The following is a 20,896-nucleotide window of genomic DNA, read 5'->3' on the forward strand; positions in this document are numbered from 1 at the left end:
GAAGGCATCATAACGGAAAAAGCTTGCTAGACTTGGTGCCACAAAGCTGTTCATATTTATTAAAACTAAAATTTAGTAATTAGCCCCCAAATAAAATCTGTTGCCGACACTGTTCTATTGAGGGGATTGGAACAAATGTGATTTTCTTTAGAAACTTTTAGTTGATGGATTTATAAGAGCATAAAATCTTCAATTGATTAAGAATGAATTTTAAAGAGAAATTTACAACCGGGAGACCATTTTGGAAAGAGCATATAGAGTGTTCTTTATTGCATATCCCCTAATGGTGAATCTCAGTGAGGTTTAAGAGAGTGAAATAATAATCTTTTGAGTTTAATGTTCAATCAAACTAGTGCGGACCATTCTAGTGCATCGAAGAGAGCCTGTTACGTGGTTTTTTAGTGTATATTTATATTTCACAACCCACTGAAAATAGCCAGACGACTTCCTGATAGTCATGAAGATGCGGCCTTAGATGACAAGAAATTCCGTTAGGGATTCACTTTGGAAAAACTTGAAGTCACTTCTATTCTGCCACGCCTGTGTGACCCCCTCTGCGGATAAGTTTTTAGCATTTTTTAAAATGTACCGGGGTGACATGGGTTAATAGGATTATATAGGTTTCCAATGTACAGTGGTACGATACGGCCTCTGTATATTGCGTTGTGTGCCCAGCACCCAGCAAAACCTTCTTTCTCACCCACACTTACTACACGTCAAAGCAGTCGGAAAACAGCCCCGGAAATGCTGGCGGTGAAACGTGTGCCTTCTCTCCTCACGGACACGCGAAACCACACACTTTGAAAAGCATCTCTGTTCAGTGTCTGGTTCAAACCGGAGCCTCGTCCCAGAAACCACAGGTTGCCGGCCAGAACACTTCACTATGAAGAATGACGAGAAGGCAGTCATCTTAGCTGCTTTCATCTTTGCTTCCTAATTGGCCGCCTGGGGCGCCAGGTGTAGGAGAAGCAGATCAGACTTTGTTCCTACAGGATATTAAAGATGGGAACGGCTTGGAAATGATCAAGTCGCACCCCTTGATTCTGCAAAGAAACTGAGGCTGAGGGAAATGGACCCGGCAGACAGAAACTGCAAGTTTCCATTCTGTTGACTTGCTAGGAAGCAAGTTTAAGAATAGACATCTCGCCGAAACCGGTGTGGCTCAGTGGATAGAGCGTTGGCCTGCGGACTGAAAGGTCCCAGGTTCGATTCCAGTCAAGGGCATGTACCTGGGTTGCGGGCACATCCCCAGTGGGAGATGTGCAGGAGGCAGCTGATCGATGTTTCTCGCTCATCGATGTTTCTAACTGTCTATCTCTCTCCCTTCCTCTCTGTAAAAAATATATTAAAAAAAAAATAGACATCTCATCCTATTTAAATTACTCTGGGCTTCCGAGGTAACCACCCCATGATAAACCCATCTTTATCTTGGGGGGGAGAGGGGGGAAGCCCTTACTCAAAATAATGCAGCTGTTGGCATTAGCTACTCAAGGATCGCTAATGCTGATAAATATATGCCTATATATCATGCCGTCTGTTTGACACATCAGCATAGGATAGAAACAAGAATACAAGCTTTTCCCTAACCGGTTTGGCTCAGTGGATAGAGCGCCGGCCTGCGGACTCGAGGGTCCCAGGTTCGATTCCGAGCAAGGGCATGTACCTTGGTTGCGGGCACATCCCCAGTAGGGAGAGTGCAAGAGGCAGCTGATCGATGTTTCTAACTCTCTATCCCTCTCCCTTCCTCTCTGTAAAAAAATCAATAAAATATATTTTTTTAAAAAAGAATACAAGCTTTGAACCTAGACAGATGAGAATTTAAAGCTGGTCTACACTGTTATCTTGGGTGTTTTTGAACCTCTCTGGACCACAGTTTGCTCGTCTCTAAAATATATATGAAACATATTTTTAGAATGATTGTAAAGATAGAATGAGGCAGTCTATTAAAAAAAAAAACGCCACCACCACAATAATGGGTATTCAATAGATACTAGTTGTCTTCGGTGACCAAGGGGTGACCAAAACCCTCTTCCTTTGCCGGCTTATCATTGGCTTAACTTTCTCTCTCTGTGTTACTGGGATATCTGATGAAGGGAGGAAGTACAGTGTTTCTAGGTAACATTGCTTGTGGTCCAAGGGCTCCTTGCCTAGGGGACAGCATCCCTACTCATCAGAGGTAGAAATGAACTAGGCGTTTTTACCCGTAACACATGGCACTGTATTATTTTCTATAGAAAATTATTTTATATATTCTGGATAGAAAAAGATATTTTGTAAAAGAAAATTTTAATCCATATAGAGTCCGTGGTCGGCAAACTGTGGCTCTCGAGCCACATGTGGCTCTTCGGCCCCTTGAGTGTGGCTCTTCCACAAAATACCACGTGCGGACGCCCACGTACAGTGCGATTGAAACTTCGTGAAACTTCGTGGCCCATGCGCAGAAGTCGGTATTTTGTGGAAGAGCCACACTCTTACTATATACTATAGACTGAGGTGGTTTTTAAGTGAATATCTTAGGATTTAAAATTCATTTTGCTTCCGACTCTAAAAAATAATCTTCCGTCCCATTGCTAGTTGTATCAAATGTATTATTCCCTGGCCAATAATTCTAATAGCATGCCCTCATTAGCTCAGTTTTATCTTTTGGTATAAATCAATTACAATTAAAATAGAGTTTGTTAGATCTCGACGGAGTATTGTTTTACGGTAAAAACATTTTTACTCAAGAGATCAAGTGTGATTCACTTCAGTAAGAGGCCACAAGTTCAAGTTGCGCTGTGGAGAGGGAGAAGTCACAGGTTCCTTTTTACAGAATATTTTCTTGCAGTTCTCGATGCAGGGTGATACACCTGCGTTCACCTGATTCATTTACTTCAAAGTGGATTTTAAGTGTTTTTCTCAAGCCTGGATGTGAGGGTGAACACTAGGCACCCGCAAGGGGCTTGTCAGATAGGATTCCCACCACAGCCTCTCCTGACGGAGGGGAAGATGGTGTCCTTTCGTGGCTGCCATGATGTTTTTTGCCCCGATGTGCACCTCCCATGGTGCTTTTGACACTGATCCACGTCGTCACATGTATCGGTCATGTCCTCCTTTTTGATTGCTGAGTAGCAGTCCATTATGCATATATGTGCGCCGTCATTTATCTGCTCACTGATGAATGGACGTCTGGGCTGCATCTAGATTTGGTGACTGCATAAAATTTGCCACAACCATTCAAATACGGGTATTTGTAGGGACCCGTGCTTTCGCCTGCTCTCCAGTAAATCCCAGGGGATTGCTGATCTTGGGTTCAACTTTCTGTAAAAAGCCATGATGGTGGAGAAGGCAGGCTCCTATAACCTTGTACTGTAGCTATAGCTTCTTTGCCAGCACGTGGTATTGGCAGTATTTCAGTTGATGTTTTGCTTTTAGTTGTTCTGATAGACGTGTGGTGATGTCTCAGTGTATGAACCCATATTTTTGCTTCCCGTGTTCTTTCCTACCTGATGGTGCTAAAGTCTTGCTTGTATTGCTTCCTTCCTACGGATAGAATCCACTTGAGCTATTCTCTTAGGGCAGGTATGCTAGGGACGAGGTCAGTTGAGTTCTCTTCATCTGAGAATGTCTTGATTTTCTCTTCATTCGCAAAGAATATTTTTGCTGGATTATAGGATTTTAGGTTGACAATTATTCTCTTTTAGTAAGTGAAAAATATTATGCCATTTTCTTCTGGGACCCGTGGTTTCTTGATTTATATTTATTGCAAATAATCATTCAGTAGGTTTTTATTTTTGTTGATGGTTTCCTTTGCTGTGCAAAACCTTTTTAATTTGATGTAGTCCCATTTATGTATTTATTTTTGTCTCCCTTGCCTGAGGAGGAGATATATCAGAACAAATGTTGCTAATGTCAGAGATTTTACTAACTGTTTTCTTCTAGGATTCTTATGGTTTTGAGTCTTAACATTTAAGTCTTCAATCCATTTCGAGTTTATTCTTGTTTATGGTGTAAGAAAATGGCCTAGTTTCACTTTTTTTGCATGCATCTAATTTTCCCAGCACCATTTATTGAATAGACTGTCTTTGCCCCATTGTATATTCTTATCTCCTTTGTCACAGATTGAGATTTGCGAAATTGATACTTTTAAATGTAATCAGATCATGTTTTTTTCTTTTGTTCTTGTGCTTTAAGACTCATTCCCGGCCTAAGATCAAATATTCACACGTATTTTTCTCTTTCCTTTTAAATTTTATAATTTATAAGGCTTTTAGTTGAATTGTTTTTTAATTTTATATTTTAAATTCTATATTACATTCATGTTTAGAACATAAACAGAAACAATAAGTATAGTTCCTAAAGTTTACTGTGTTTAATGTTATGAATGGGAGCTCAAAAGAATTTTAGAAAGTTTTGAATTCATATAATCTTGTCCCCATTTTCTTATTTCTATTGTATTTTATTTTGAAAGTTATAATTAATCCCAAACTATTTTAATTTATCTAATCGACACTTTTTATATAACTACTTCCAATTTATTTTATTACTAGTTGGGAAACTCTTAATTGAACTTGAACATAAAAGTAATACCTTCCACAATAATTACTATTTTTATACATGACCAATAGCACATCAACATATTAAATATAAAATGTAGAATTAAAATCAGGGTTTTGCTTAGACTACATGCAGAACACCTATCTTTCAAAAAAGTCAATCTTAAAATATCACAGAATGTTCAAAGGATAGGTCTTGTTTTTATTACTTTTATGTATTCACCATATTACTTACATTTGTTAGACATGATAGTGATTAATATGATCATTTGATCATTGATCATACACTAAGGCCAGAAAGTAGCCATTCCGAAGGCCTTCCGAAGGCCAAGGTTAAAGCAAAACTGAATAGATCCCTTTAGTTTATCTTCATCTTTTGCCAAATATTTGAGCCTGTGAAGTGGTGTGAATATCAAAACCCTGGCTGGCTTTTGTGTAGCCCTACTATGTATGTGTGTGTGTGTGTGTGTGTGTGTGTGTACAGCAATAGACAGATGGTAGGTACGTTAATACATTGCAGACCAGTAGTTTTATTGCTAGCTTTACCCAGTGGCCAGATAAGTTTCTATTGAACGAGTACAAAAGACGTTTTACATAAATGTTAAAGGCACGCTGTAAAATTAAATACCCATTGCATTTTGAAGTTAATTATTACAAGCTAATATATTTTTAAAGAATTCTCGTGATTGACCACAAGCCTTAGAACAGAAAACACAAGAATTCTCGTGATCTGTCCGCAATTAAGAGACAAATTGTCTATAAAAAGCTAATAGCGGTTTAATGTTGTCATTTTCTTCTTTGAACGTCTTGCTTAAATGTTTACTTAGAGCTATTCTGTCTAAACAAGTGCCAATATCATATTCAAATGTAAAACACTAGAATTCCCATAAAATTCAAGACCCGATCAAAGATGTCCAATCCCCATGGCTCTGTAACCAGCCACCTCATTGAAGCAGCCAGGAGAGAGGTGTCTAGGGGGGCTGGGGTGGCCACGGGCCTGCTGGGTGGGTCTGTCCCCACACACAGCCTGAAAACCAAAGCCCTCCTCCTGTTACAGCCGTTGGGACAGCCTAGCCGCGCTAATCTCCAAGAAGAATATATAATTCTTCGTAAACTTCCTGGTGCTTTTTTTATGTTTATGGAATAGAGTTTGCAGGTTCACAAAGCAATCATACGCAACCTGAATTAGTCGGTCCGCTCAATACGTAAGGAATGGCCCTAGCCGGTTTGGCTCAGTGGATAGAGCATTGGCCTGCGGATCAAAGGGTCCCAGGTTCGATTCCGGTCAAGGGTACATTCTTTCACATCGATGTTTCTCTCTGTCGTTCCCTCTCTCTTCCACTCTCCCTAAAATCCAAGATCCTTGGGTAAGGATTAACAAACAAACAAAAATGGAAGCTAGAATTTGCCCCATAGGTCACAATGGTGGGTTGCAAGGCCATCACATGGAAATCGCTCTCCACTCCACCCGACCGCCCGCTGCTCATGTTAGCACCTGTTTTCCTTGCCATCCGGCCTGAACAGCTTCATACAAAGCAGGGAGGTCCCTGAAAGTCAGAGGATTTGCTGGGGCTTGTGCCAGAGCAAATGCCCATGCATTTCCCAAGACCCTCGCTCAGCACAGCACCTGGGTCTACCCTGGGGCGGGGGCCCTCCCTCCTGCAGCCGGGCCACCCCCCACCAAGATCAGCCTCTTTCTGCCACCCGCGCTCCATTTCTCTAATTACCTCCAACTGTAGCACCGGGGCCAGGATGGCGGTGCCATGGGGGTGTGGGCATATTTCCCGCCCTTTATAGGATCAGTGCTCTTGCCCGCCTTACCCCACATTTTCTAACGAGTGCAGCCGGAGATGAACGAATCGCGGGTTTTGCTCCAACCCCCGCTTCCCTGTGAAGCTTCCAGCCTTGTCTATTGGAAAGTTCACTGAAGTATTTGTCTGCTTTCCCGCAGTTTCTAAGTAGATAATAAGTTCCAAAATTCACCAGGCTCCTCTGAAAAGAAGCATGTCACGGTGGTTGGTAGCTAATGAAGACCCCTTTAGTTTATCTTCATCAATTGTCAAATATTTGAGTCCCTGAAGTGGTGTGATGAGGTACAAAGACAGATATTTGAAGGGATTTTAACTCATTTGAGCAATTACATGCTTAACTGCCCCGCGATAATCTGCCAGCCTGGGCCTTTTCTGCACAGCACAAGTGGGGCGCGTGAGAATAGCGGGATTTAGAACATAAAGGCTGGGGCTGAATGGAAGAAAGGCGCCGGGGAGATTAATTGCCGGTAACAAACAGCAGGGCTGCTTGCAAGCTATAGATCACAGTTACCTGCCAGCGGCGACGGGGCGGCGCCCGGCAGGCTGCACAGCGTCCCAGTGCGGTGGCCTCCAAGCACAGGCGGGTCGAGAGTGCGTTTATTACAAAGTATGCACATGCATACATGCAACATACATGCATGTGTGCAATATGTGCATGCTTACCATGTGTACATGCTTACAATACCAGTATGTACATGCATACAATATGTGCATGCTTACAATACCAGTATGTATGCACATGCAATGTATACATGCATACAATATGTGCATGCCTACAATGTATGCATGCTTACCATATGTACATACAAACAAAATGCATGCTTATCACATGTACATGCATACAATGTGCATATGCTTATAATATATGGCATACAATGTGTACATGCACACAATATGTACATGCATACAATATGTGCACACATGCAGTGTGTACATGTTTGCCATGTGTACATGCATACATGCTTTTACATGCTTATATGTACATACATGCAATATGCACATACATTTGCAAATACAAGAGACAGTCGTGCATGCAATTTTTGCATTTACACATGCAATATATATATATGCATTCATGCACGCAATAAATACATATTATTGAAAATATACATGTATTATTGAAACATTTGTCAAGAAACCCGTGGATTTAAAGGCTTTTCCAGGGCCATTCTTTTCATAGTTAGATGCCGGGAGCCCGTCCATGCTTGCTGTTTCAAGGGACCTGGCATATATGGCATACTTTTCTTAATATGTTTGCTCACCTTCTTGGCACTATGTGTTTTAACCAAGGTCACCTCTGAGAAAGGTTGTTTCCCCAGGTAGGGATTTTCCCCTGAAGTTAGGGAGGGAATAAAACCCCTTAACTAAGTGCCAGGCGGGTAATTAATCACTTTAACTATGAACAATCATGCTTAAGCTACATAATCTTTACTCCCTGGAATGGAGATAAGAAACACCCTAACCTTTAGAATAGAGATTGATGGGATTGAATCAACTGGTATAAATACAGATGTAACAAGACAGAAAGGGACAGAGCTTAGAACAGAACCAAGAAGACAGAACCTACAGACAGAGGAGCTTTGCTGGAGAGAACATGGCAAGGGATCCTGAACTGAACCTGACTGCAGAGATTGGCAAGAGAGCCTGACTAGAACCTGGTGACTGAACCTGGCTGGAGAACCTGGACAGAACCTGGCTGAAGAACCTAGGGAGGGAACATGGCCACAGAACCTGGCTGGAGATCCAAAGCAGAACCTCTCTGGAGATCGAGACCAGAACTTGGCTGGAGATCCGGGCTAGAGATCCTGGCTAGGCTGCTGATCAACTGAACGTTGTCTCCGTGTCATTCATTCTTCGCTGACTCTGTCTATGCCTTTGGGAACCCCTGGACCCGCTGGGGTTGGACCCCGGCAGTTAGAGTCTACTAACCCATTGTCCTTCCTATTCTCTAAAAGTGTACTGACTGCAAGTATTGGAAGTTAAAATAACTATAATGCCTGCAATGCCAGAATAATTTTGTAAAAGATGAACAATCAAATTACCTGATTTCCAAGCTTACCACAAAGCCGCAGTGAGTGAGACAGCGCGGCATTGTTGTAAAGACCGACAGACACAGATCAATGGCACAGAATAAAATCCTGCCACACAATAAAGGACATAATCTCACGAATGAATTTCCAGCCATTACAAACATACTTCTAAGAGGACACGTAGCAGGAAAAGGAATTTTTGATACTGTCGGTGCTGTGATGACTGAATGTGGGCTTTCGGCTGTCTCTCCTCACTTGTGGTGGCATTTGGTTCCATATGTGATGTTGTGATGAACATGAAAGACCCTGGGTGTGGCCAGCGTCTTTCCCCCTCCCTCCCTCCTTCCCATTAGCAGGCCCTGCTTCTAATCTAGGCCTATGAGTGAGCTCCCACCCCAGCCAGGCCGAAAGGATTAGCACAAAGCAGCCCGAGCCAAGCTAAACCATCTCAGAGATGTTTTTCCCACCCCCGCACACCGTATCACACCGTGCCCCTTAATACACGTTCCAAACATGTCCATATAGAATGCTTGGCTCCCGAAGTCTTTGCCCCAGATGGCGCTCCCACGGTGCCATTCACTTGGGCCCAAGATGACACCCCACCAGACCCACTCCAGCCCAACCTGAGAAACACGGTTTTGGGGAAAAGAGCTGAAGAGTGAAATCCTCACCCTCAGGGACCCGGCAGTCTAGCAGAGATGACAAATGAGCAAACAGCAGTAGAGTGCGATCAGAGTTAGGGACGTGTCCCTTGGTTGGTTGAGTGTCGTCCCATGCACCGAAGGGTTGCCGGTTCGATTCCCCGTCGGGGCCCGCGGGCTCGATCCCCAGTGGGAGCCGTGCAGCAGGTAGCTGATCAGTGTTGCAATGGCACATGGATGTCCTCTCCCCCCATCCTCCACTACTCCTTTTCTTAGGATCAAACCATTTTTTTAAAAGTTAGCAGCGGGCACAGAGTCTCTGGGCTGGAAACCAGGCTAGGGTCTTCTTTTCACGTGTGACTATTAGCCCGTGATCCGACGATCCAGTGACCTACCTGAGCACCTGGAAACACACCAGGGAGGTCTTGGATCCGCAGTGACAAGGTGCTATGCGAGCACAGAAAGGTGCGCATAGGGCACTTCGTTTTGGACATTCCAGTCCCGCTCGGGGCCACCTCCCGGTGCCGTGTGCCATCTGCCTCCCCCCAGAGCGTGGCTGCCCATGCCCTGGACTGGCACGGAGTCAGACAATATGGACTCTGCGCTCATCTTTGCCCCGCCCCGGTCAAGTCCGTCCCCACAGCAGCTTGCTTCTCCCGGGGGCTGGCCGTCACTCCGCCTTCACTCCGTCCCAGCCATGTTGTTCTGCCAGCAACTATCCTTCTGAACAGAGTCCTCCTGACCTCCGTTCGTCGCCACTCGTGGGACTTTTCATTTGAGACGATCCCCTCTAGCTGCGTGTCAAAGGGCCCCGGTCGCGGTAAGGGGAGTCCCAGGCCCTCCGTGGAACCCGCTGGTGGTCTGGGCACCCACGTAGGAAGGCCACCTCATCTGTTCGTCCCTGTTGTTCAAGTGGCAGCAGACGGCGGTGGCAGAGGGTACCTAGGCACTGGCACTGCGAATGGCCATCATTGTCGGTCAAACGCCGTGGTCTGCCCCGGCACACGAGTCGCCTCCCGTCAGCTTCCCATCCTCCCTCCTTCAGGAGCTGCTCCTCAGCCCCCCAACACACTGCGGGCCTGCGCCCCTCTGCTTCTACGTGTGATGTTTCCACCCTCGGGCTGTCCCTCCTCCATAGAAAACGTCCATTGGGCCTTAGCCCAGCTTAGATGCCGCCTCCTCTTGGCAGCCCAGGGAGCTCCGCCGCCTTTGTACCTGCGTCGGGTGCAACCTCCATGATCTGTGCGTCGCAGCCTCCTGCTGGCCCGGCTTCGTGGAGAGAAGGGTCACATCTTTCTAATCTCTCCTGTGGTCCATCATGGAGGGCACGGAACACAGGGCACGCTCTCCCATCATGTTGCAAACTTTGGTTTAATTTCGATCTCTGAGACTCAGGCCGGGCCAGGGTTTCCTTCAGAAGCAACCCAACACACATTCACCTCGTGCGGGAGCCAGGTGAGCAGCAGGAATGCGGGGAGGGGCGTCCACGCGTGGAGTCTGGGAGAAGCCGACGCCCTCGTGACTCGCTCGGAGGACATGAGACAGACTCGGCTCCAGCTCATCGTGCTACGCAGGGCCACGTGATCAGTCTCGCTAGATCTTTTGATTCCCACACCAACCCTCACTGTCCAACTGAGCGACTCCAGCGATCCAAATGTTGTGTTCCGATTTTTCTGATTTTTGAAGCGAGAGAAACAGATCTTCAGACTTCTAAAATAATGTGTCCAGAGAGTGGAACATGTCTGTGACATTGACGTGGGGCAGGGGAACTGAGTCTGTTTTCCCCTCCCCCAACCGTGTGCCTCCAAAGTGCATAGGAGAACGTGGGAGCTGATTAATTATGCGTGTTAATAGCCTGACGCTTTTAAAGTGTCGAGAAGAAGCTATGGCGCCAATGGGGTGGTTTAATACACTAGTCTCAACATTACCTTGTCTCCACCTCCTGCACTCTCAGATTGTCACCTCAAATATGGAAGCATGCATGTGCTTAGAATTCATAATACTGAATCCGATGGAATGAGGTCAGGCCAGAAGTCTAGCATTTCACGTGTGTGAGTCCCATATCTGACATCCCATTCCCTTGGGGCACAACTTTTTAATTATTATTTGTAGATCATCTTTCCCTTAAGCACCTGAGAAGTGCAATTATCACCCTGAAATGCAATGTCTGAGGTATCGTTTTGGTCCCTGAAATGGAAATTTTCCACCCAAGTAGCGACCTAGGCATACAATTTACTGCTGTAGCATCCTTGACAACCAGTCAGATACTAGTCTATGTGTGTCCAGAATGTGAGAACTAATTCAAATTAACAGTGCAACTTGGATTGTTTTCAAATGAAAACACTCCTTTGTTTTTTCATAAGATTACTCTTTCCCGCTCATCATCATAACCCTCCCTCCTATCGCTGGTGCCAGGTTTTGCCCTTACCACCACCTCGGTCCTGAGCATAAAGTGTTAGAATAAATAGTTTTATGAAATTTGATGAAAGTGAGATGCACCTTTACTCTCCATTCCACGTTTTGCAGACTGAATATTCTCCAGCATGCTGGTGTATTCTCAGAGCAGACAGCCAGATGTGCATGGGCCTCTAGCTGACCTCTCTGAAGGGTGCGTAACGCCCGATGGGGTTTCAACCCCAGAGCTCAGGGCCAGCAGTCAAGACACTTAGGACTCATTCCAAGTACTCAGGTTGTTTCTCAACAACTCGGCCATCTTGAATGGATGGTGCAAGGGCAGGGAACAGGACCAGAACTTCATGCCTCTGGCATGATCATTTTGTCATGTAATTGTTTTCATCTCTGACTCCCCGTAAGAGCCTTGAGGGGAATGGGGTGTTGCTTTCATCCATATCTAGTCAAGAGTAGGGTACCCAGTAGACAATTGTAAACATTTATGGAACACATACCTTAGCTCTCACCTCATTCTATGTGATGTGTTGGTCAAGATCATTCATTGTTCAAGTTGTCCCTTCCTGTGGCCATTGTGAGACCCAAGTATGAGTACTTGGCCTCGGGGAAGGAAGCTCTGGAAATGAGGGTTGGCTTTCTATCGTCTTCATTATGCCACTTCCATCGCTATAATTACTTTGTGATTCTCGAAAACTGTCTTAGCTTAACAACTAGAAGAGCTCATGCTATGTGATCATTCTCAAAGTCATCATCTACACAACTTCTTTGATTTTTCTTCTTTACAAAAGCACAAAACGCAAAGATGGAAAGAATAGATTGAAAGGATAGCGTGTCGTGTTTAAGTACCTGATGGAGCCGCTGAATGGGTTACCCACTCATTTACATTTTAAATGAACTTCATGCAAGGTCGCCTTCCCGTGGATACCCTGATGAATATACAATGCGTTTTATAGGGCACATTTCATAAAAAAAGGATGAAGATGTTGACTGCATCTACTGACAAATCCTACTGATACAACCGGTTCAATGAAGTTGTCAAAATTTACCCAGAAAAAAACCAGTGACCTCTGCATTTATCATCACTAAAGGTGCCTGCTCATTTGCATCTCGAGATAACACGTCAGAGATGCTTCTTTAAAAGCCATCAGCCCTCCAACTCGGCACAGTGACATGGTATCTATCAACGTCTCTTGGTGCCTGCAGCTCTGTCAAAAGGCACTCGGAAGAACTGGCACGTACCACCCTATTTGCATTTTTGCATCTCATTATGACCCTAATTGCATACCAACACAGCAATTCTTCTTGACTATCTCAAAAAAAAACATTATCAGCAGCGTCTGAAAGAAATGCTTAAATGTCAGCTATTGACAAGAAGAGCTGACCTTGAAGGTTCCCATTGTTCTGAGATGCGCCTGCCTCCACTCACTTCCCAACTTCCTGTCTGTGTTTGATAACAGACAAGGGACACGGTGGCTTGTCTGTGGTTGTATGTGGCAAACTGGACAGGAATCAAGAAATTGCCAAACTTCTACCAATTTATCACTCCTACTGGCAACCATCTGGGTTTGGTTGACTATCTGCCATGACAATTCTTTTTGGTTTGTTTTTTAGTCCTCACCCAAGGATATTTTTCCATTGATTTTTAGAAAGACAGAGAGAAATATTGATGTGAAAGAAACACATCGATTGGTTGCCTCCTGCACTTGCCCTGACCAGGGCCCAGGCCAAGGTACGTGCCCTTGACCGGAATCGAACCTGGGACCCTTCAGTCTGCTGGCCGACGCTCTATCCACTGAGCCAAACCGGCTCGGGCCGCCGTGACAATTCTTAAATCCACTGAAACTTTAAAGAAGAGTGGGCAGCTTTACAATGAAATTCCTACAAAATTGTACAGGGCCTCCACTTTAACAACGAAAATGAGTTTCTCCGTGATTCATGTTATGACAAAGAACTCAACAACCTCTGTCCTGCAAGCGTGCAACCCATTTTACACGTTGTCACACGCAGAATCTAAGTGTCCGACGAGTACCAACAGCTAATATAAAACTGGACAGAACCATTTACACCCTTTCCTCCAAGATCTCATCTCGCTGGAGTGGCCTCAGCACATGGATCTCGTGTCCTGCCGTAGGCTTTTATCCTGTCCTCAGCCCGCGTCTGGCGCTGCCTCGATTTGCACAGCAATTCGGTACCTATTTTTCCAAAGGCACTAGTCCATGTTAACTCACATTGAAATGCCATAGAAGGGGCTGCCAATGTCCGGGAAAACGCTCATCGATTTTGAGAAATCTACTTCGTGGCTTGCATCCCAGACTCTGCGCCCGAGCCACCTCGAATAGAAATGATAGGAAATGATGTTAACATGCTCAGCCAGGTGTTCGCTTGTTGTAGCTGACGTGTTGGTCATGCTTCGGTGGCAAACTAACCACCTATTTGGAAGCACCCCAGCCTGCGCCACTGTGGGTGCCTGTGTGGCTATGAGGTGAAATGGCTAGGACACCTCGCTTTCCAAGATTGGGGTTCCCATGAGGCCTTTCCCCTATTTTGCCTTTGAGGGACATAAGGGGTGCTTTTAGTTTTCTTGGACAGGAAAATAGGCATTTTTTAAAAATATTTTTTTATTGATTTCAGAGAGGAAGGGAGAGGGGAAGAGAGAGAGAGAAACATCCATGATGTCAGAGAATCATTGATCGGCTGCCTCCTGCACGCCCCTTACCGGGGATCTAGCCCACAACCCGGGCATATGCCTCGACCGGGAATCGAATTATGACCTCTTGGTTCAGAGGTCGGTGCTCAACCACTGAGCCACGGCAGCCGGGCAGCAAACATGCATTTTTTTAATGCTTCCAATTCTCCAAAGGCCATCCCCTCCTGGTAAACCTGCTTATTTGGTAGGCACGACACATCCATGCGTATTTCAGACCCATGGAGGATATTTGGCAACTGCAGAAGAGAGAGAAAACTCTAGGGCGCAAAGCCCAAGTCTCTCCCTACAACGCACACACAAGCAAGTCTCTCTCTCTCAGAACTTGGATTGAAAGGGATCCCAGAAGCCGGCTGGTTTGACCTCTCCAACTTAAGGGTGCCCTTCACAGGCCTCCCAGAAAGAGTCCTACCCAGGCAGACTCCACTCCTCACCGGGAAGGGCCATTTCAGTGGCTAAGCTGCCAAGCTGTTGGTTCAAAAGTCCTAAGTCTGGCTCAGAACCTTCTCTCTGAACCCTCTCTGGGTGGATGGCTGGGCTATTCTAAGGGACAGGTGACTGCCCCTTTCCTGACAGTAGCCACTGTGCCCCTTAGACTTCTTGGCCCCAGAAAAACGTCCATCTTTCATTTCCCCTGTGATGTGATTACTAGACAGCTCGGACCCTCCTGGCCATCTTTCCCTGGCCACTCCTTGGAAACTCCCAGAACTGCTCCCACGACTGGACCCGATACCCCCAGTGAGCCCGCTGCCTCTTTGACACTGGATGCTACAGTTTGGAGGACAACAGTCCGAGAACCCCTAGCACTTGTAGGAGCATGAACACTCCTGTTGGTGCTTAAGCTTCTTAATCGGCCCTGCTGCTTTGGCTCAAAGCGGTTTGATTCACTCCTTTTATATTCTACCCTCTTCTCTCTCTTTTTGACGCAGCTAAAGAGTCTGCAGTGTTAAGTCCTGGGAGGCAAAGGGAGGGACTCCTCTTGATCCTGGGCTGAGCAAAATGCTGGCATGTCTTGTCTGTCACCAGAGCAGCAAACGCAAAATCGAATCATTATTGAGCACTGAATAGCTGAGATGGATGGGTATCTGAGGCTGTGTGTATGCGTTCTCTCACTTGGTCTTCATCACCAACCGATGAAGTAATGGCAGTTATTATCCCCTTTTCCTACATGAGGCAAGTGAGATTCAGAGAGGTTAAGTAACTTGCCTAAAGCCACAGAGCCGCTGAATGGTGGGTCTGACTGACTGGCTCTTATTAACCAGTGCAGGCCACGGCCTCCCCAGTGGGAGCTCAGAACCCGTTTGTAACCCTCGACTAGTGCTTTCTCTGTTGTTACAAGTATGTTTCTTACTGAACTCGGAGGAGAATCCAGGGGAGGGCAGCATTAGACCCCATTAATCTGGGGGAGGGGGGGTGCCCTCCCTTCCCCAATGTCAGCAGAGGAAAAGAGGGAGGTTGGGGTGAGTCAAGAAGGCGCCCCCCACTGTTAAGTCGAGGCCACACTCCGGAGCCCGTAGTCACTACCCGGGAAGATATCAGGGCTCCATGAACTTGAACAGCACAGCCTCCCAGGGTGCAGGCGCCGAGGCCTGCAGCGAGGATGGTGCAGCGAGGACTTTCAGGGGACTGGCATCGCCACCAGACGCGTGTGGCCGGCGGTTTCTTTGCAGGATGGTGCCCGGGTGTCACTGATTCTTGGATGTAGTGCTGGTGAAAACAGCAGAACTGAAAAGAAGCAACGGCTGCAATTCCGTCTAATTCATGCTGCTGCTGCGGGTGGAAGCGAAGTTCGTCTCCCGGACATTAATTAAAGCAGAAATGTGGTGAAATGTCAGCCCTCCGGCAACAAGGGCCTTTTGCAAGAGAAGCCAGGAGAGGAGGTCGGCCCTTTTCCTCGCTGTCACGCAGCTCATAACAGGGCGGTGGCGGGGGGGGGGGGGGGGGGCAGCGAGCTCCAGGGCCCTGGTACACTGCCCTGGCTCCCAACTAAGGGCCTGGCAGCCGGGAGCGGGCCTGGGCCTGTGGCTGGCGGCGGTGCCCATGGGGATGGCCCACCAGCAGGGAAGGGGATGAACGCTGTGCAGTCAGGGCTCTGGGTGGGTCCTGGGCATCGGCTAGGTTCCCGAGTCCTTCCCGCACAGCTAGCTGTCCCCCACCCGCACCCTTGATACAAACAAAAGCCTTGCGTCCTTCTAGTTTAGTGGCTTATCCATGGATGAGCTCAGGGGAGAGGGGCAGGGAAGGGCGGGCTTTCGATTAGAAAGCATTTAAAAAGTTATCAGGGTCAAGCAACCTACTTCTCCTAAACTGAGGTAGATTTGCCCCCTTGGGAAAGTGCCGCTGGGAGAACAGAATGCAAACTTCCGAAGCAAGGAAGACTGACTCAAATAATTCTGATTGCAAAAGCAATCAGGTTGGAGGCTAAATTCTCTCAAGGCTCTTGAAGGCAGCGTTAGATAAAGAGGAAAGGGTTTGGCCCACTTTGGGCTTTCTGGAGCAAAAACATAAAAGGGTTGCACCGTGTGGGTCCAGAGATGAGGGTGTAAAAGCATCTGAGAGAGAAAGGACAGGAGCCACGTTTCGGGGAGGATCCCGCCGCCTGGGCCTGCCCAGCAGTAACTCCCAGAAACATGTTCGTGGGACTCTCCCACTTTAGGCAATGGCAACACCCCCAGGTTGGCCATTAACTGGAGGCACTGTTGTGAGACCTGCGTCAGCAAACTTGTCCCGGAAAGAGCAGGATGATAAAACTGTGAGATTTCGTGGGCCCTGCATGCCTGTCTTCGTAGCACAGAAGTAGCCAGAGACAATATGCCCACGAAAGCGCACGTGTGCGTCTGGCAACGCTTTCCTAACCGACACTGAAATGTGTACTGGTGACGTTTTTATGTGTCACAAAATAGGACTCTCTCCATTCCTTTGATTTACATAGAGCACGCACATTGTGTGTAGCCTAGCCCGGTGGGATTCGAACCCACGCCCTCCCGTTCCCTCTGCTGTGGGTCCTCATCCCTTCAGGTCTGTTCGCACTCAAGGTCAAGACCTGAATTCAGCCATGACTGCGCCCTGACTCAGCCTGGCCTCATGGGAGAAGGCCGTTTCTGTGCTCATCGTTCACGCCTTCCACGTGTTTCATTTAAGAAACATTCATGTGTAGAGGTGACTGTGCGAGGCCCGAGGCCCGTACGTTCTGGGGGAGACCTCGTGAAGGAGAGGTGACAACTATAACTTCGTTGGCATCTCACAGGCGGTCACAGGCATTTGTGGGCCCCACTGCTGACTGTCCACTTGAAGATTTCCCCGGTGATGAGTATTTTTCTAGGCACTGAGGATGCAGCAGTAAACAAAACAAAGCCGGGTTCTGAGGCACTTACGTTACTGGGGGGCTGGGGGGTAGGGTAGAGACGGATAGACAGCAACCAAGTCAGCGAACCCTACGCCATGGCAGATGGCGAGAAGGTCTGTGGGCACGACATAAGCAGCGCCGAAGGGTGACTGGGAGTGTCACGCTGGTGTGGGACAGGGAGTGACGGGGACGAGAGAAGAGTTTGACGAGGCGGGGAATAGAGGCCTGAAGGGGGAGGGTCCCAGCCATGGTTCCTTCCGGGGAGAGGGGATTGGAGGCAGCAAGGACAGCCTCGGGGCCCGTTTGAGGAAATAGAGGGGAACAGAGCCAAGTGAGCAGAGGGAAGGTGACGCCGGGGTGACGCTGGTTAATAAAATTATATAGGTTTCCAGCGTAGAGCTCTATAATAACACATTGTGTGTGTAGGGGGCAGGGGGTCAAATGTATAGCTTTGGCTGTGGGTGGTGAACACAGGCTGGCCACGTTTTGAAAAGGAAGCCATTCCATGGGGATGACTTTCCCCGGTCACTCGGGTGACATTGAGATGGCAGCATCAATGTCAACTATTGGTCCAGACTCCAGGCGTCACCCCCGGCTGGCCACGCACCTCCCACAGACTCCAAAGGCGCCTTTGCAAAGTCTCGTCCGAGGGTCCTGGCCTGGACACTCCCACCTCCCTCCCTCACTTTGTAGACAGGCAGGCCAGCAGTTCATAATCACACCTCAAGATTACATTTCCTATTAGAAAAGGGTCTCCCGGGCACCGCGATTGGGGATAAAGCTCACGTTTTCACAGGGCTTCTCTGGGGCACGAAAGAAGGCAAGAATAGAAAGCACGGCCGCCCGCACAAAATACTGGTACTTCCCAGGCAAGATCTTTTAACGTGTCTCCGACGGGTGTGCTGAAGTGTGTGACGGCGCGTCACCATGAAGCAAAATGACCATGGGCCGCCGGCTCTTCCTCGTGTCGGTTGCAAATGTAAGCACCTGGAGCCCTGGTGATTCCTGATGGGAACATGAGAGATTTCTCTGGACGGGACTGGTCTTCTGGGAAAAGGGACATTTACAAGGGATCTAACTGGCTGGGTGTTCTCTTCCTTGCGCTGAAGGGAGCCCTTACGTTAGAACCCAAGTGCGGGCTGGGAAACGAGTCTCACCGGGTGATTTCCCACGAGCTGAGCTGGACAGGACGCCTCTGGCTGAGAAAGGTACAAAATGCCACCCCTGGCTGGGCGAGCCCCCGGGCCTGGGAGTCCCGGCGTGTTTATGGGCCCTGATCCCGGCTTAGGCGTGAGGTGCCGTGTTAATGGTCCTGTGGCCCACTCCGCCTGGCTGGAGATTTAAATAAAAACAAATTACAGGTCTTAACAGTGATCGATGGACTGCCGCCCGGACCGCGCCGAGTATTTTTGCTCTCAGATTAAAGTCTTACGCATTTATCTGCATAAACTAACCCCCGGACCGGGTGCCGCTGACATTTTCCAAGAAAAATGAATATCCTAACTTATTCCAAAGAGGAGACTTGGTATTTGTGTGGCCGGAGCGACCTTTGCAAGTGAGCTTTCAGATTAGGTTCACTACATGGAAAATTGCGCGCTTACGGTACTCCATAAATCATACCCACCAATTTTCTTCAAAGGGGTATGTAAATACCATTGTACGAGGTGGGTAAACAACACTAACCCCGTACAAATGGCTGGAAAATTGGAGAAAAGCACCTTATTTTGCTGCTGAAATTGCTTTTGAAGCCCAACATCGGGGCTCGGCTTGTGGAATGCAGGAAATGAGTTGTGCACGTGGAATGGGAAGTGGGCGGGAGGTAACCACACAGTCTCCCTGGTTCTGAGTTCTTCCCACGGTCACAGACACCGTTGCTGGGTATAACTCTTCTTTGCGTACACAAATGCAGCTACATTTTTTAAAAATGTATTTGGTTGATTTTTTTACAGAGAGGAAGGGAGAAGGATTGTTAGAAACATCCATCAGCTGCCTCCTGCACACCCCCAACTGGGGATGTGCCCACAACCAAGGTACATGCCCTTGACCGGAATCGAACCTGGGACCCTTCAGTCCGCAGGCCGGCTCTCTATCCACTGAGCCAAACCAGTTAGGGCTGCAGCTACATTTTAAGCAGCAGCCTCATTTGTCTGCAAATTTCCAAAAACGGTCAGACATTTGTGTTATCTGGTTAACATTTCAGACACGTTCATGGAAGTTTTCTTGTTTTGAAGCGTTCACACAACACTTTATTTAAGACGGGAAAACTTTAGAAAGAAAACTACAGAGAGAAGCTATCGCTTTAGACCAGTGATGGCGAACCTATGACACGCGACGCGTGTCAGAGGTGACACGCGAACTCATTTTTTTGGTTGATTTTTCTTTGTTAAATGGCATTTAAATATATAAAATAAATACCAAAAATATAAATCTTGTTTTACTATGGTTGCAAAGATCAAAAAATTTCTATATGTGACACGGCACCAGAGTTAAGTTAGGGTTTTTCAAAATGCTGACACACTGAGCTCAAAAGGTTCGCCATCACTGTTCTATATCATACAAGTGCGGGAACACGGATAGCAAAAAGCTGGCTCCCAAGGTAACGCTTCCTCCGACCATAATAGGAGCAATTGCACTTGGCTTTGTTATGGCAGCTGCCGCTGCATTGCTAGCTTGGTTTCTCGGCGGGAGGTAGATCTCCTTTGCCTCTAGGTCTCCGATCTCCATGATTACCGTGGGTGTGTCTCATTAAATACATATTTTTCACCATTCAATTTGCCGGTTATTTTATTTCTTAAAGTATTACAAAGAGTATTACACCTGTCTCCTTTTTTCCCCCTGCTTGACATTCCCCCGGCTTCCCCCACCCCCCTGTGTCTTGTGTCCATTAGTTATTCTCATATGCATGCATATAAGTCCTTCGGTTGATCTCATACGCCCCCGCCAACCCTCCCCAGGTTTCCCACTGTAGTTTGACAGTCTGCTCAATGCTGCTCTGCCTCTGTATCCATTTTTGTTCATCAGTCTATAATGGTCCTTATTATCCATAAATGAGTGAGTTCATGTGGTATTTTTCTCAGCTTCCCAGGGTCCATCTCAGTCTCTCAGGGGCCGTCTCAGCCTCACAGGGGCCATCCCAGTCTCACAGGGGCCGTCCCAGCCTCTTGGGGGCTGTCTCAGCCTCACAAGGGCCGCCTCAACCTCACAGGGGCCGTCTCAACCCCACCGGGGCTGTCTCAGCCTCACTGGGGCTGATTCAACCTCACTGGGGCCGTCTCGACCTCACAAGGGCCGTCTAAGCCTCACCGGGGCTGTCTAAGCCTCACTGGGGCCGTCTTGGCCTCACCAGGGTCGTCTCAACCTCACCGGGGCTGATTCAACCTCACCGGGGCCGTCTCAGACTCACTGGGGCTGTCTCAGCCT

Source organism: Myotis daubentonii, chromosome 21, assembly GCF_963259705.1.
Source record: "Myotis daubentonii chromosome 21, mMyoDau2.1, whole genome shotgun sequence".
NCBI classification, from domain to species: Eukaryota; Metazoa; Chordata; class Mammalia; order Chiroptera; family Vespertilionidae; genus Myotis; species Myotis daubentonii.